Here is a 17,109-nt window from a genome sequence, read left to right as displayed (position 1 = left end):
CATAGCCTGTAGCAGATTAAACAATTATTTATTTGAACAAGATACATTTTAGCTTGAGATCCCTAAATCTGTGGATGAGTTAAGCTATGTGCAATTGAGTACATGTACAGTTTACACATCACCAGGATTTTATATCAATATCAAAACAGTTTAGTAACTTACTGTGATTGTTTACAATTAAAGTGGTCAAAAATAAACAAAAATAGGCTTCTTAGCAAACAGCAATTTCTCAAGCAAGAAATTAGCTAGGACTGTCTGGGAGTGGTCTGAGTGGGGAGGGGAAAACAGAAAACTAGCTGTTATTGGCAGAGTGGTTTGGAACTCTGTTTCTTATTGGTCTATTAACTAATTTCCTGCTGTCACCAGGCAGGCCAAAACACCATCCCACCAAAACAGGCTGAAATTTCAGGCAGCCTTTTCAAACAGCTCTTACACTAAAAGGGAATTATCATAATTTTCACAATTTCACAGTATTAATCCAAACTCATAGTGTTGAAATATATACTGCTCAAAAAAATAAAGGGAACACTTAAACAACACATCCTAGATCTGAATGAAATAAATAATCTTATTAAATACTTTTTTCTTTACATAGTTGAATGTGCTGACAACAAAATCACAAAAAAATAATCAATGGAAATCCAATTTATCAACCCATGGAGGTCTGGATTTGGAGTAACACTCCAAATTAAAGTGGAAAACCACACTACAGGCTGATCCAACTTTGATGTAATGTCCTTAAAACAAGTCAAAATGAGGCTCAGTAGTGTGTGTGGCCTCCACGTGCCTGTATGACCTCCCTACAACGCCTGGGCATGCTCCTGATGAGGTGGCGGATGGTCTCCTGAGGGATCTCCTCCCAGACCTGGACGAAAGCATCCGCCAACTCCTCGACAGTCTGTGGTGCAACGTGGCGTTGGTGGATGGAGCGAGACATGATGTCCCAGATGTGCTCAATTGGATTCAGGTCTGGGGAACGGGCGGGCCAGTCCATAGCATCAATGCCTTCCTCTTGCAGGAACTGCTGACACACTCCAGCCACATGAGGTCTAGCATTGTCTTGCATTAGGAGGAACCCAGGGCCAACCGCACCAGCATATGGTCTCACAAGGGGTCTGAGGATCTCATCTCGGTACCTCATGGCAGTCAGGCTACCTCTGGTGAGTACATGGAGGGCTGTGCGGCCCCCCAAAGAAATGCCACCCCACACCATGACTGACCCACCGCCAAACCGGTCATGCTGGAGGATGTTGCAGGCAGCAGAACGTTCTCCACAGCGTCTCCAGACTCTGTCACGTCTGTCACGTGTTCAGTGTGAACCTGCTTTCATCTGTGAAGAGCACAGGGCGCCAGTGGCGAATTTGCCAATCTTGGTGTTCTCTGGCAAATGCCAAACGTCCTGCACGGTGTTGGGCTGTAAGCACAACCCCCACCTGTGGACGTCGGGCCCTCATACCACCCTCATGGAGTCTGTTTCTGACCGTTTGAGCAGACACATGCACGTTTGTGGCCTGCTGGAGGTCATTTTGCAGGGCTCTGGCAGTGCTTCTCCTGCTCCTCCTTGCACAAAGGCGGAGGTAGCGGTCCTGCTGCTGGGTTGTTGCCCTCCTACGGCCTCCTCTACGTCTCCTGATGTACTGGCCTGTCTCCTGGTAGCGCCTCCATGCTCTGGACACTACGCTGACAGACACAGCAAACCTTCTTGCCACAGCTCGCATTGATGTGCCATCCTGGATGAGCTGCACTACCTGAGCCACTTGTGTGGTTTGTAGACTCCGTCTCATGCTACCACTAGAGTGAAAGCACCGCCAGCATTCAAAAGTGACCAAAACATCAGCCAGGAAGCATAGGAACTGAGAAGTGGTCTGTGGTCCCCACCTGCAGAACCACTCCTTTATTGGGAGTGTCTTGCTAATTGCCTATAATTTCCACCTGTTGTCTATTCCATTTGCACAACAGCATGTGAAATGTATTGTCAATCAGTGTTGCTTCCTAAGTGGACAGTTTGATTTCACAGAAGTGTGATTGACTTGGAGTTACATTGTGTTGTTTAAGTGTTCCCTTTATTTTTTTGAGCAGTGTATATAAAAATATATCCAAAGAAAACTGACTAAAATGTAAATGTAAAACTAGCAGTTTTTAAGACAGCAATGCGGCACTGAAAAAAGTGTCTTGGCTTGGAAGTATTGCACAAGTCAAGCAGAAGAAGGGAGGATGAGGAGATGTGTCACGTCCTGACAATAGTGAGTGTTATTTTCTATGGTAGATTAGGTCAGGGCGTGACAGGGGGTGTTTGTCTGGTTTTTGTATGTCTATGTTTTGGTTCTAGGTTTGTATTTCTATGTTGGTGTTATTTGGCATGACCTCCAATTAGAGGCAGCAGGTTGTCGTTGTCTCTAATTGGAGGTCCTATTTAAGTTTAGGTTTGTCCCACAGGTGTTTGTGGGTGATTGTTCTTCGTGAGGTTTATGTTCCTCCAGCGTCACGGTTTGTTGTTTTGTATTTACTTAAAGTGTTAATTGTTGCATTCGGTTTCACTGATTTAAATAAAACATGTGGAACTACGAAAACGCTGCATCTTGGTCCGCTCCTTCAAACAGCCGTGACAAGATGAATAACTTCCCACTGTTTTGGCTTGTATTGAAGCTACTCAGGCTAGGTATTAGCAGTTCAAGACATTTTTCTATCAGTTACGATAGAGTGAACACAGGATGAATGTGTAGCAAGGTCACGGTAAAAATATCCCTTAGGAACCTGTGATTGTATATTATACTGGACATTAATAGATGTTATAAAAGCATATAAAGTACCCATTTGAAATGAATACAAACGCTGATGGTATTGGCAGATATTTTATGGGAATTGCCATGTCACTAATGTTTACACAGTCCTGCCTCTAAAATTAGCCTGCACTGTTGTATTTTCACTATTCAAAGACTGATCTGAGTCCTTTCTCTTTTCTTTTCTATAGACAGATGATTGACTAGAGATTGGTCCTCTTTGACCTCTCATGTCGTTTCTCCCAACAGTGAATTAGGAGGTTAATTTCCTATTGAACTCAATCAAGATAACAGAACACACAGCGCTAATCACAGAGGTCTCTCCCGAAGAGTGCTTAAGATTCCCACCCAAATACCTTGTTTCTAGTTACCTTCCGAAATCATTTGATTAATGACAGAGCATCGTTATCTGCACTGATCTCCCTGCTGCATAGGCAGACTTAATGAGGTGTTCAAAGCCTCTCCTGCTCTTTTCCTACAGAAAAATGGGAGCAGGGTTTCATTCAGAATGTGAACTGTAAAGTAAAGCCATTTGATCACATTGCTTGTCAAATATCTGAATGTCATTCCATTCACTGCTTTGATTATCTTATCACTTGCAATTTTATAACAAGCAGTTCTTGTTACTTTGTTAAAATGGGAGTCTACTGTATGTGCTATCATATATCAATCCATGAAATCACTTTCAAATTACAGTCAGATCAATAGACTCTAGCAGGAACAGCAGGTCCCCCCCTTTCTTTTCACCTGGGGATTCTATTATTGTCGAGAACTGTCAACTTGTTATACTTCTGTGGAACTGTGGGACTTTATAATGAGCAAGATAAAGGCCAGGGAGGGAAGATAGAGAGCGATATATAGACAGAGATAGACAGACAGACAGACAGACAGACAGACAGACAGACAGACAGACAGACAGACAGACAGACAGACGGTGAAGTTTTTCAGTTTGTTGCTGTGGGAACTGTTGCTAAGCAGTGTTTAGGAGGCTTAGAACATAAGGAGAGAATAAAGTTAAACAGACATAAGGGGGAGGTGGACAAATTGAAGAGAAGAACATTTTGAATGAAGAAAAAGTAGAGAGCAAGCAGATAGCAGCATAAAGTGAAGACTCCAACTCAGTGATCCCAAGGATTGAAATGGATATACTGTAGGTAGAAATTAAAATGACCAATGCAAACATGTTCTCTCAGCCATCTCAGCTATCCAAAAACGCATCTTCTCTGAGGGGAAGGGAAGGTATAAGCAGGTGCGGATGTCTCTTTAATTCATTAAATAATAATAGAGTAATAAGTAATTATATTTTAAAACCCAATCAATTAGTGTCACACAACGATCTACCAATTAAGGCTTATACTCTTTAATGTGATTCATTTCTTTGGTATTTCCTTACACTACATGTATTCAATTCCACTGTAATTTCTGTTACAGGGACCAAGCTAAAAAAGATTCAATATTTCCATGAGTCTGTCCCTGTGTGCCTCTGGGTGCTTATCTCCCTACAGGTCTATCTCATTCCTGTAGACACTATGGCTATTTTTAGCCTAGTGACTAGTGCGCTCCAGCTAGCGCTTGGTGTCCCTGCTGATTACACACCAGGGACACTAATTGAGAATGTGAGTGTGTGTGTTTGCTTTTTCATCATATCTTCTCCAACAAAGGATGCTGTTGGACCATGCAAACGTGCATGCACTCACACACACAATAACCCCTCGGTCTTTGCCACGTTATTTCATCTACAATATCCGTCCCTTTCTCCTCTCTCTATACTTTCATCCCTCAGCCTGTTTTACATTCACACTTCTTGCACTCCTTCTCTGTGATCTCTCTTTTTCCGTCTCTGCAATCTCACTCCTACTCTCTGTCATCTTTTCTCTGCTTGCTTTACTTGCCCCCACACCTCCTCTCTGTCATCCTATCCGTACCAGTTCTCTCCCCCCTTCCTGCCAGCCTGCAGATTCAATCCAGTATTGCCTTTTTTTGCTTACATACTGACTATCGTGTGATGTTAAGCAGATTCAAAAAATCTATCATGCATTGATAATATGCATGAAGTATAATAGCAGATGTCAAAATATAAGTATTGGAGATTTTGAGAAAATGAAAATGTATACCTCACTGATGTATATTTAGGGTGATACAGTATTGAAACTCCCATTGCTGTGATTCAGAGTGCTTGGGAAAAGGAAGACGAATGGGAAAATAAGTCAACGTCACCATATACAGTGAGGGAAAAAAGTATTTGATCCCCTGCTGATTTTGTACGTTTGCCCACTGACAAAGAAATGATCAGTCTATAATTGTAATTACATTTACATTTACGTCATTTAGCAGACGCTCTTATCCAGAGCGACTTACAAATTGGTGCATTCACCTTATGATATCCAGTGGAACAACCACTTTACAATAGTGCATCTATCATCTATATATTTTTTGGGGGGGGGGGGGTAGAAGGATTACTTTATCCTATCCCAGGTAAAAGAGGTGGGGTTTCAGGTGTCTCCGGAAGGTGGTGATTGACTCCGCTGTCCTGGCGTCGTGAGGGAGCTTGTTCCACCATTGGGGTGTGTAACGGTTGTCGTCAGGAATAGAGGACCAAAATTCAGCAGGAATGTGGATGCTCATCTTGTTATTTATTTTAAATAAAGAGAACACCAAAATAACAAACCGAAGAAAGCACGAACAACAAAACAGTCTTGTCAGGCTCACACAGGCAAAACAAGAAACAATCTCCCACAAACACTTAACCAAACACATACCCATATATAGGACTCTCAATCAGAGGCAACTAGAAAACACCTGCCTCCAATTGAGAGTCCAACCCCAATAAACTAGACATAGAAATACAAAAGACTAGAGACCACATAGAAATACAAACATAGAACATAACCCCAAAAACCCGGAACTAACTAAATCAACACCCTACTAAATAAATCACCACCCCGAACCACATAAACAAAATACCCTCTGCCACGTCCTGACCAAACTACAATAACAAATAACCCTTATACTGGTCAGGACGTGACAGTACCCCCCCCCCCCCCAAGGTGCAGACCCCGGATGCACCTCATAAATAAAAAAAAACAAAAAAAGAACAACAACAACAACAAAAAATCCCCCTAAACTAAAGGAAGGGAAGGGAGGGTGGCTCCCGTCAACGACGGCACCTGTGCTACACCGCCCCTCCCCAACCCACCTAAACTGGAGGTGGCTCCGGCTCAGGCCTACTGCCCTCCAGACTGCAGACAGACTTGCTCAGTTTCGGGCCGGTACTGGTACTGGAGGTATCAGCCTGGGAACACGCACCTCAGGGCTAGTGCGGGGAGCGGGAACAGGCCGAGTCGGACTGGGTTGACGCACTGGAAGCCTGATGCGTGGTGCTGGTACTGGAGGTATCAGCCTGGGAACACGCACCTCAGGGCTAGTGCGGGGAGCGGGAACAGGACGAGTCGGACTGGGCTGACGCACTGGAAGCCTGATGCGTGGTGCTGGTACTGGAGGTATCAGCCTGGGAACACGCACCTCAGGGCTAGTGCGGGGAGTGGGAACAGGACGAGTTGGACAGGGCTGACGCACTGGACCATAGAGGCGTACTGGCGGTCTCGAGCGCAGAACTGGCATCGCTCTTACTGGCTGGATGCCCACTTCCCCCTGGCAAATGCGGGGCGCTGGCACTGCGCGTACCGGCCTAAAAATACTTGGCCTCGCCACAGTACCCATTACCCCGAAGCACGGGACCTGTCCAGTCACTGGTTGCCCAGAAAAGGTACGGGGATTTGGCCTGGGGCTCAATCCTCGCCCAGCCAAACTACCCGTGTGCCCCCCCCAATTTTTTTTTATTGGGGCTGCCTCTCGGGCTTAAACGCCAGTCGTGTTCCCCTGTAGCGTTCCCTGTCTTCGCTCCACTTCATCTCTCACAAACACTTAACCAAACACATACCCATATATAGGACTCTCAATCAGAGGCAACTAGAAAACACCTGCCTCCAATTGAGAGTCCAACCCCAATAAACTAGACATAGAAATACAAAAGACTAGAGACCACATAGAAATACAAACATAGAACATAACCCCAAAAACCCGGAACTAACTAAACCAATACCCTACTAAATAAATCACCACCCCGAACCACATAAACAAAATACCCTCTGCCACGTCTTGACCAAACTACAATAACAAATAACCCTTATACTGGTCAGGACGTGACAGGGTGCCAGAGCAGCGAACAGTTTTGACTGGGCTGAGCGGGAACTGTGCTTCCACAGAGGTAGGGAGGCGAGCAGGCCAGAGGTGGATGAACGCAGTGCCCTTCTTTGGGTGTAGGGACTGATCAGAGCCTGAAGGTACAGAGGTGCCGTTCCCCTCACAGCTCCGTAGGCAAGCACCATGGTCTTGTAGCAGATGCAAGCTTCAACTGGAAGCCAGTGGAGTGTGCGGAGGAGCGGGGTGACGTGAGAGAATTTGGGAAGGTTGAACATCAGACGGGCTGCGGCGTTCTGGATGAGTTGTAAGGGTTTAATGGCACAGGCAGGGAGCCCCGCCAGCAGCGAGTTGCAGTAATCAAGTCGGGAGATGACAAGTGCCTGGATTAGGACCTGCGCCGCTTCCTGTGTAAGGCAGGGTCGTACTCTGTGAATGTTGTAGAGCATGAACTTACAGGATTGGGTCACTGCCTTGATGTTAGCGGAGAACGACAGGGTGTTGTCCAGGATCACGCCAAGGCTCTTAGCACTCTGGGAGGAGGACACAATGGAGTTGTCAACTGTGATGGCGAGATCATGGAACGGGCAGTCCTTCCCCGGGAGGAAGAGCAGCTCCGTCTTGCCGAGGTTCAGCTTGAGGTGGTGATCCGTCATCCACACTGATATGTCTGCCAGACATGCAGAGATGCGATTTGCCACCTGGTTATCAGAAGGGGGAAAGGAGAAGATTAATTGTGTGTCGTCTGCGTAGCAATGATAGGAGAGACCATGTGAGGATATGACAGAGCCAAGTGACTTGGTGTATAGCGAGAATAGGAGAGGGCCTAGAACTGAGCCCTGGGGGACACCAGTGGTGAGAGCACGTGGTGCGGTGACGGATTCTCGCCATGGCACCTGGTAGGAGCGACCTGTCAGGTAGGACGCAATCCAAGAGTGAGCCGCGCCGGAGATGCCCAACTCGGAGAGGGTGGAGAGGAGGATCTGATGGTTCACAGTATCAAAGGCAACCTAATGATAGGTTTATTTGAACAGTGAGAGACAGAATAACAACAAAAAAATCCAGAAAAACCCATGTCAAAAATGTTATAAATTGATTTGCATTTTAATGAGGGAAATAAATATTTGACCCCCTCTCAATCAGAAAGATTTTTGGCTCCCAGGTAACGAGCTGAGAATAGGAGCACACTCTTAAAGGGAGTGCTCCTAATCTCAGTTTGTTACCTGTATAAAAGACACCTGTCCACAGAAACAATCAATCAACCAGATTCCAAACTCTCCACCATGGCCAAGACCAAAGAGCTCTCCAAGGATGTCAGGGACAAGATTGTAGACCTACACAAGGCTGGAATGGGCTACAAGACCATCGCCAAGCAGCTTGGTGAGAAGGTGACAACAGTTGGTGCGATTATTCGCAAATGGAAGAAACACAAAATAACTGTCAATCTCCCTCGGCCTGGGGCTCCATGCAAGATCTCACCTTGTGGAGTTGAAATGACCATGAGAACGGTGAGGAATCCGCCCAGAACTACACGGGAGGATCTTGTCAATGATCTCAAGGCAGCTGGGACCATAGTCACCAAGAAAACAATTGGTAACACACTACGCCGAGAAGGACTGAAATCCTGCAGCGCCCGCAAGGTCCCCCTGCTCAAGAAAGCACATATACATGCCCGTCTGAAGTTTTCCAATGAACATCTGAATGATTCAGAGGACAACTGGGTGAAAGTGTTGTGGTCAGATGAGACCAAAATTGAGCTTTTTGGCATCAACTCAACTCGCCGTGTTTGGAGGAGGAGGAATGCTGCCTACGACCCCAAGAACACCATCCCCACCGTCAAACATGGAGGTGGAAACATTATGCTTTGGGGGTGTTTTTCTGCTAAGGGGACAGGACAACTTCACCGCATCAAAGGGACGATGGACAGGGCCATGTACCGTCAAATCTTGGGTGAGAACCTCCTTCCCTCAGCTAGGGCATTGAAAATGGGTCGTGGATGGGTATTCCAGCATGACAATGACCCAAAACACATGGAAAAGGCAACAAAGGAGTGGCTCAAGAAGAAGCACATTAAGGTCCTGGAGTGACCTAGCCAGTCTCCAAACCTTAATCACACAGAAAATCTGTGGAGGGAGCTGAAGGTTCGAAGTTGCCAAATGTCAGCCTCGAAACCTTAATGACTTGGAGAAGATCTACAAAGAGTGGGACAAAATCCCTCCTGAGATGTGTGCAAACCTGGTGGCCAACTACAAGAAACGTCTGACCTCAGTGATTGCCAACAAGGGTTTTGCCACCAAGTACTAAGTCATGTTTTGCAGAGGGGTCAAATACTTATTTCCCTCATTAAAATGCAAATCATTTTCTAACATTTTTGACATGCATTTTTCTGGATGTTTTTGTTATTATTCTGTCTCTCACTGTTCAAATAAACCTACCATTAAAATTATAGACTGATCATTTCTTTGTCAGTGGGCAAACGTACAAAATCAGCAGGGGATCAAATACTTTTTCCCCTCACTGTAGGTACCATATACAGTAGGTATGTAACAGAGGCACATGTTGTGTACACATGTACAAATCATGTCAGAAGTTCACATCATGCATTATTTGAGACATACTATGTTAGACAAAAAAAGGGATCTGACAATCTCAAGGGAACACACAAAAAGCTGAAATGTCTTGAGTCAATAAGTATTCAACCCATTTGTTATGGCAAGTCTAAATACGTTCAGGAGTAAAAAGTTGCTTAACAAGTCACATAATAAGTTACATGGACTCACTCTGTGAGCAATAATAGTGTTTAACATGATTTTTGAATGACTACCTCATGTCTATACCTCACAGTTCCCTCAGTCGAGCAGTGAATTTATAGCCACAAAGATCAGGGAGGTTTCCTGTCTCACAAAGAAGGGCACCTATTGGTTGAAGGGTAAAAATAAAAAAAGCAGACATTGAATATCCCTTTGAGCATGGTGAAGTTATTAATTACACTTTGGATGGTGTATCAATACACTCAGTCACTACAAAAATACAGGCGTCCTTCCTAACTCAGTTGTCGGAAAGGAAGGAAACCACTCAGGGACTTCCCCATGAGGCCAATGTTGACTTTAAAACAGTTACAGAGTTGAATGGCTGTGATAGAAAACTGATGATGGATCAACAACATTCTAGTTAGTGTGCCTTCAGAAAGTATTCATAACCTTTGACTTATTACACATTTTGTTGTGGTACAGCCTAAATTCAAAATTAAATATATACATTTTTCTAACTCATCTACACACAATACCCCATAATGACAAAGTTAAAATATGTTAGTGAAAATGAAATACATAAATATCTCATTTACATAAGTATTCACACCAATGAGCCAATACTTAGTAGAAGCAACTTTGGCAACAATTACAGCTGTGAGTATTTCTTGGTAAGTCTCTAAGAGCTTTCTACACCTGGATTGTGCAACATTTGCCCATTATTCTTTTGAAAATTCTTCAAACTCTGTCAAATTGGTTATTGATCATTGCTTCACAACCATTTTCAGGTCTTGCCATTGGTTTTCAAGTAGATTTAAATCAAAACTGTACCTTGACCACTCAGGAACATTCACTGTCCTTCTTGATAAGCAACTCCAGTGTAGATTTGGCAGAAATGAGAGTGAAAAGAAGGAAGTCTGCACAGAATATAAATGTTCCAAAGGCAGTAAAGTAAAACTGCAAAAAAAAAATGTGCCAAAGAAATTAAATTTATCTCCTGAATACAAAACGCTATGTTTGGGGAAAATCCAACACCTCACTGAATAACACTCATATTTTCAAGCATGGTGGTGGCTACATCATGTTATGGGTATGCTTGTCATTGGCAAGGACTAGGGATTTTGGGGGGGAATAAAACAGGCAAAATCCTAGAGGAAAAGCTGGTTCAGTCAGTTTTCCAACAGACACTGAGAGACAAATTCACCTTTCATCAGGACATTAACCTAAAACACAAGGCCAAATATACACTGGAGTTGCTTTTGCTTACCAAGACAACACTGAATGTTTGTGAGTGGCCTAGTTACAGTTTTTACTTACATTGGCTTGAATATCTATGGCAAGACTTGAAAATGGCTGTCTAGCAGTGATCAACTACCAACTTGACAAAGCTTGAAGAATTAAAAAAAAAAGAATAATGTGCAAATACTGTACAATCTAGGTGTGCAAAGCTCTTAGACTTGGCCAGAAAGACTCACAGCTGTAATCAATGCCTAAGGAGATTCTGACATGTATTGACTCAGGGGGTTGAATACTTATGTAATCAAGATATAGATTTTATTCTTCCACTTTGACATTACAGAGCATTTTGTGTAGATCATTGACAAACAAATTACAATTAAATCCATTTTAATCCCAATTTGATAACACATCAAAATGTGGAAAAAGTTAAGCTGTGTGAATATTTTCTGAAGGCATCCTATGAGTATGTCAAAACAATATAGCCTATTTGTATGTACTTGGAAAATTTATACAGCAGTAAACTAATATTGAGCAACTGATTTCAGGTTTTCATCAGAAAGTAAAGGACCAGGTAGGAATAAATTGTGCTGGAGTTCCTCTTTAAAACACTTGACCCATAGAGTAGACAGTAGTAATACTGAAAAGCCATTTCACTCTTTAATTAACTCCATCCTAAACTGTTAAATACTTGAGGGCTGAGCAGTTAAGCAGCAGGCTATGTTGTGGTTTTTATCAAACATTAACGAAGCTTAATTACTCTTAATACCAAGTGCGACTGTACATGCTGTCTTCTCACTTCAACTTACCAGATAACTTCAGAGGATAGAAAGCAGAGAAAAGTTGGACTAGAGTCAATTTTACACGTATTAGACTATTTTTGCTTTGTCTTGACTGCCATCAAGTGGCCATACGTGGCAATAGCACAGTGTCTCTAGTTCCATACTCTGATGAACAACATGAGGGATATAACTCAGTTCCATAATGAATTAAACTTCTATAGAACTTTATTTGTGTGTAACAAAACAGCATATTTACAAAGGATGTGGGTAAAATAGGAATAAACAGTTAGCCTAGAGTACATTATTGAGAGGAGCAGTATGATGAGGATAAACAATCCGTGGCAAACATACTGTATCCACCAGACATCTTCAATGTTTCTTACATAACAACACATAAAACCTCTCTCTAGTTATATTGCATTAACCATATAGTACACACCATTCCTACAGGATTTAACTGACATCTGTAACACATTGGGAAGTGCAGAACAGCCAAACCTCTTCAGTCTTCTTAAGGGTTCAGTCCAGGTGTTGTCAGACGTGCTTTGGGTCAGGTTGACGATTAGGATGCATCCTCGTCAATTTTAGGTGCCAGGTAGTACTTGATGTGGCCGATGTCTGCGATCCTGTACTCCACCACTGGAGGGAAAGAGCAAACAGGTTGAGATGGTCTTACACACGTTACCCTTGAACAGAAACTCCACAGACCTGAGTCTTCAGGGCCAACAGTGATCATGGAAGTTATGAACAGCTAACTTGTTACCATACTATTGCCACTTCAATCTGTTCTGTACCGCTACTTACTAATAGGCAGCGTGAGTAAAGGTTGGCCTTGGTTGGCTTTGAGAGTTGCAATTAAAAATGAATAAGTAAGTGGTGTGACTCTCTGTGAAGTCTTCCCTCTGTAGTCTCTGGGCATGTAGTGTACCACCCTCGGACATGCAGAGGGTGACCGTGTTGGGGAGAGGAGTAGCTCTGGAGAAGAAATTCAGGTACCGGTAGTTGAGGGTAAAGATCAGCCATACTTGTTCTTTGACCTCAATGTTCACCAGTAGGAGACAGAATCAAAAATGGGTCACTTTGGAATTATGGCTCTCGCTTTCTTCAGCTTGACCCATTTAAATGTAATCAGCCTCAAATAACCCAGAGGGTGGAGCAAAATTAGGAATTAGGCATTTTGCTGCAAAACGGTTTTATTATGCAAAGTTCTCTGTTAACAGTACTTGTGCTGAGCCTTTTGGCAGACTGATTTAAAAGGTCATGTAAGTCGGGGCAGCAGGTAGCCTCGCAATTAAGAGTCTTAGGCCAGTAACTGAAAAGTCGCTGGTTCGAATCCCCGAGCCAACTAGGTGAAAAATATGTTGATATGACCTTTAGCAAGGCACTTAACCTTACTTGCTTCAGGGTCACTGTCAATAATGGATGATCCCTGGCCCTGATCCTGCTTTCAAGGGGAGTGGGATATGAAAAAAACACATTTCCAGTTCACACAAATGAAACAAATGTAAGCACCCACCTAATTATTACGTGTGCAGTGCACTTGGCTCAAGTCAACAATCCATACAACTACAGTAATTGCTATTGAAGTGGTCGGCCTAGTGGTTAGTTGCCTGACTACAAATGATGTCATGTGCCTGTTGAATTGACTGTCAGGGCAAGTGAGTGTGAGAATCTGTGTGGAGGCAGTCAGGCCTCTCTCACCGACTCATCCTCATTGTCCACAATGTTGGTCTGGGACAGCTTGATGTTGCCAGTGCCCAACTCCCTACTGGCTGAGAACTGGACCCTGCCTTTTGCACAAGTGATCATGACAGCATCCCCGATTTGGGACAGGTCTCTACAAATCTGTGAGAATTCGCCAGACGGCATTTTCACCACACAATTGTACTCTTGTTCCTAAAGAGAGAACAGGATATCGTGCAAGCTATCAATTTTGCCAGCTCCTCCACTTCCACTGTACATCAATGGACATTGAAAATATCACATGTAAATTGCAGTGAACCGATTGTGAATAAGGAATAAAGATTGCTTACTGGAATACGGAGCTGTTCCACATCCAAGTCCATCAACTTAATCTCATAGTCAGAGACTTTCTCCTGGTCTAACAACACAGAGACAAGGTTATACATTAGGACATGCCTCAGAAAATATATGACCTTCATACATGGAACAGGTCACTTAGCAGGTGTTTGGACCAAGTTTGATAACCTACCCTAACCCTTCCCTAACCATAACCCTTTTAGCTAACCCTTCCCTTAACCCTAACCATTTAACCTTACTGCTAAACTTAACCCTAACCTTAAACCCTAGCCTAGCTAACATTAGCCAGCTAGCTAACGTTAGCCACCTAGCTAGAATTCGTAACATATACATTTAGCAGATTTGTAACATTGTATGTTTTGCTAATTCGTAACATAGTGTACGTTTAAGAAATTCGTAACGTGTAATATGAATTGTTATTTGTAACGTATCATATGAAATGGGTGATGGACGTCCACAATATATTCCATACGAAACAGGACATATCATACTACACTGAACAAAAATACAAACACAAGATGTAAAGTGCTGGTCCCATGTTTCATGAGCTGAAATAACATTTCCCAGAAATGGTCCATATGTACACACAATAATATATCTCTCAAACGTTGTGCACAAATTTGTTAACATCCCTGTTAGTGAGTCTTTCTCCTTTGCCAAGATAATCCATCCACCTGACAGGTGTGGCATATTAAGAAGCTGATTAAACAGCATGATCATAACACAAGTGCACCTTGTGCTGGGGAAAATAAAAGGCCACTTTAAAAATGTGCAGTTTTGTCACACAACACAATGCCACAAATCTCATGCAATTGGCATGCTGACTGCAGGAATGTTGATCAGAGCTGTTGCCAGACAATTGAATGTTCATTTCTCTACCATAAGCTGCCTCTAAAGTCGTGTTAGAGAATTTGACAGTATGTCCAATTGGCCTCACAACCATGTGTATGGCGTCGTGTGGGTGAGCAGTTTGCTGATGACAATGTTGTTAACAGTGTTCCCCATGGTGGCGGTGGGGTTACAGTATGGGCAGGCTTAAGCTACGGACAACTAACACAATTGTATTTTATCGATGACAATTTGAATTCATAGAGATACAGTGACGAGATCCTGAGGCCCATTGTCGTGCCATTCATCACCTCATGTTTCAGCATGATAATGCACAGACCCATGTTGTAAGGATCTGTACACAATTCCTGGAAGCTGAAAATGTCCCAGTTCTTCCATGGCCTGCATACTCACTTGACATGTCCAATTGAGCATGTTTGGGATGCTCTGGATCGACGTGTATGACAGCGTGTTCCAGTTCCTGCCAATATCCAGCAACTTCGCACAGCCATTGAAGTGGAGTGGGACAACATTCCACAGGCCACAATAAACAGCCTGATTAACTCTATGTGAAGGAGATGTGTTGCGCTGCATGAGGCAAATGGTGGTCACACCATATACAGACAGTTTTTTTTATCCATGCCCCTAGCTTTTTTTAACGGTATTTGTGACCAACAGATGCATATCTGTATTCCCAGTCATGTGAAATCCATAGATTAGGGCCTAATGAATTTATTTCAATTGACTGATTTCCTTATATGAACTGTAACTCAGTTAAAAAAAAATATTGTTGCGTTCATATATTTTTTTGTCCAGTATAAATAAAGTGTCTTGGACTTACAGAATAATATGAAATGCTCTGAGACCTACTTACTGGCCTACTTACTTTCAGTCTCAAACATCAGGAGGAGTCTCTGCAGTGTCATTTGCACGCAGGGTGACGATGTCCTCATTACCTGCACACCTCAAAATCTTGGACATGCTGCAAGTAAGCCAGCAAGTGTTAATTTTAGGTAAACTCAACAGAGTTATCAATGAATGCACACTTTGTTCACGCACCTGGTTAGGTTGACTCCCATAGCCAGCGTGCGATCACAGCGATACCAGTCGAATCCATCGCTTCGCAAGTTGATGTGCACGAAGGAAACGTGATGAGTCCATACTCTGGAGGGAGATACCCGAGGAGTTCACATCCTCACAGCAAGCTTCAGTGATAAGGTCTTTCAGAGCATCCAAAACTTTCATTAGTATTAGACCTTGGGTCAATCGTGCCTCAAACATTTCGCTTTTGTTTGTGTTTTCTTTGCTGATTTGGAAAGCAGTATTTAGGATCAGCTGATGCTAGTTGCTGCTACAGGTCGAAATATGCGCAAGGAGCCCTTCTAATGTTATTCCCACAATTAAATGTAGGCCGCGTTCCAGGCCGTCTACAAAGCAGTCGTGTTGCACAAATAAAACCACACGAATATTCTGGCATGATGTGAGGTACTTGGTGTAAGAATTGTTTTTCATTTTATTTATTTATCCTTTATTTAATCACAGAAGTCACATTGAGATTTAAATAGATTTTTCAAGTGAGCCCTAGCCAAGAAAGCAGCATACATTAAGTTACACATGAGACAACACAACATAAAACATAACAATGAATGCAAGTTAAAACAGTGCATAAGATAATTTAAAAGGTTTAAAAACATGTGCAATCTGTGGTCAACAGCCATCCAATCTGGGATTTAAAATCATCAATCAGAATATAAAATGTATGTCCTTTTGCAAAGTGTTCCAAGATGATGGGGCAGCAAAGCTAAAGGCTTTTACCAAACTAAGTTCTTGTGTTGGGAACATTATATAAAATACAGTTCTGTGATCTTAGATGGTAATGTCAATTACTCTGCAGGGTGAGTGAAGTGCTTAAATATATTGACAGCTGCCATTAGATGGCTTTATAGACGACCATGTACCAGTGAGTCTGTGGACTTACAGTTAAGGATGGCCATCCTGCCAACTGATAGAAGGTACAGTGATGTGTGAGAGGTCTTGTGTTGATTACAATTCATAATTGTATGGTACTGGATCATTTGTTTTCAGCAATAAATCAGGTATTTTGTTTAAAACTAACATTTTGTTTGACTTGGGTTGATCCGAAATTATGAATTGAATCAAACATAAACAAGTTCTGGATTTAATTGAATTATGGATTTATTTATTTTCTTATTCTCTCCACCCCAGTTCAGTATTTCCATGTGTAGTAAAATTCCATCTCCTTCCATTCCTGGGTCCTGTGTGTGCACTACAAGATAGCAGGCACTTTGACCACTAGATGTCGGTATTCTGCTTCTGATTCAGTGGTAAGCTATGTGGAACAAAAGGGATGGAGGGTGTGTTGTAAATTCACTCTGGAATGCCAGAGTGTGCTCAGAGTGCACTCTGGGTGTTAATAAAGTCAGAGTCTTGTCAGATTGTCTGTTCCTAAATTCAGAGAGTTTTGCTCTCGGG

At 42.9% G+C, this 17,109-nt stretch overlaps 1 pseudogene; it reads right to left on the bottom strand.

Annotated features, from left to right (window-relative positions):
• Window positions 1–12,310: 12,310 nt before the first annotated feature.
• LOC115160215 (proliferating cell nuclear antigen-like) lies at window positions 12,311–15,897 on the bottom strand (annotated as a pseudogene).
• Between the last annotated feature and the right edge of the window lie 1,212 nt (window positions 15,898–17,109).

The sequence above is a fragment of the Salmo trutta genome, chromosome 23 (assembly GCF_901001165.1).
Source record: "Salmo trutta chromosome 23, fSalTru1.1, whole genome shotgun sequence".
Taxonomy (NCBI): Eukaryota; Metazoa; Chordata; class Actinopteri; order Salmoniformes; family Salmonidae; genus Salmo; species Salmo trutta.
This window is presented reverse-complemented; position numbering and strand designations above follow the sequence as displayed.